This window comes from Propithecus coquereli, unplaced genomic scaffold, assembly GCF_000956105.1.
Source record: "Propithecus coquereli isolate 6110/MARCELLA unplaced genomic scaffold, Pcoq_1.0 Scaffold196, whole genome shotgun sequence".
NCBI classification, from domain to species: domain Eukaryota; kingdom Metazoa; phylum Chordata; class Mammalia; order Primates; family Indriidae; genus Propithecus; species Propithecus coquereli.
In genome coordinates this window covers 651,137-652,580 of record NW_012144522.1, presented here as the reverse complement: position 1 = coordinate 652,580, position 1,444 = coordinate 651,137, and positions in this window count along the sequence as shown.

The following is a 1,444-nucleotide window of genomic DNA, read 5'->3' as shown; positions in this document are numbered from 1 at the left end:
GTGCCGTGGCGTCAGCCTAGCTCACAGCAACCTCAAACTCCTGGGCTCAAGCGATCCCCCTGCCTCAGCCTCCCAAGTAGCTGGGACTACAGGCACGCGCCACCATGCCCGGCTAATTTTTTCTATTTTCAGTAGAGATGGGGTCTCGCTCTTGCTCAGGCTGGTTTCGACCTCCTGAGCTCAAGCAATCCTCTCGCCTCGGCCTCCCAGAGTGCTAGGATTACAGGCGTGAGCCGCCGCGCCCGGCCTGTATTGCATTATTTCCCCACTATGTACTGATAATTATCTTCTGTTTTTGACGAAAGATACCAGTTTTCCATTTATAGAAGCATTTTACAGATCTATCTTTAAAATAAAGTATAGAAAAATAATACAAATAAAAACCTGGGTCAATCTGGAGAAATATATCATGTGAGAGAGAATATGGGTGTCACATACATATGGCAAAAAGTCATTGGGAAGTTCAAGAATGACTGAATTTTGGAAACCAGATAGGGGAAAACGTGTGTAAAACACCCTACACATTCTCCACACATAATATGTATTCGGGAGATGGAAGTTTCTAATATTTTCTCATTCATCCAACCTGTTACCTACCCCACAGCCCTCGCCAGCTCCAGCTGCCCGCACAGCCCGGCCCACTCCCACCGCAGTGGCCCTGCCCTCTTCCAAGACTCACCAAAGCACAACAGGCACAGGAACTGGAACATCATGGTGGCCCCCGTAAGGCTCTTCCAAGGACGTTCCTTCAGTGTGGAGGTTTGTGCTCCGTCAGAGTGTCCTCTTGCCTCAGGGACACGCAATGGCAGCTTTGCTCCAGTCTTCTAGCTCTCTAAGCTTACCCACAGTTTCTGTTCGACAGCCACAGTCAGGAAATGATGACTTTGCAACGCTCTCTCAAGCCACTTCCCACGGGCTTAACTCACAGAGTCCTCCTACAGCACAGAGAGAATTCAGACCACCCACTTGGAAGGCACGTTCCTGAATCAGAACGAAGGGTGTGAGAAAATGCTGACCCAACACATCCCAATAACGACTGTCCCCGTGCGCACTGTGACAGGATGTAGCTGGGTCCATGGCAATCCCGAATAACCACTACGGATCTCCTTCGCAGCTGCCTCTCCTGGTCAACAGGACGGGAGCGCAGCAATGTGTAAAACGTCTGAGTCCTGCCAGGGCAGAGCTGATAACGAAGACATGAGAAACTTCAGGGACAGCAGCGAGAGAATGAGAATCTAGGAGAAATGAGTCAACAGGTCCTATAAATAAAAGGTATAAATGAAAAAAAAAAAACACTCTCAGCCAGGCGCGTGGCTCACATTTGTAATCCCAGCACTTTGGGAAGCTTTAGGTGGGAGGATCGCTTGAGGCCAGGAATTCAAGACCAGCCTGGGCAACATGGCAAGACCCCATCTCTACAAAAATTAAGAAAAATTAGCTGGGC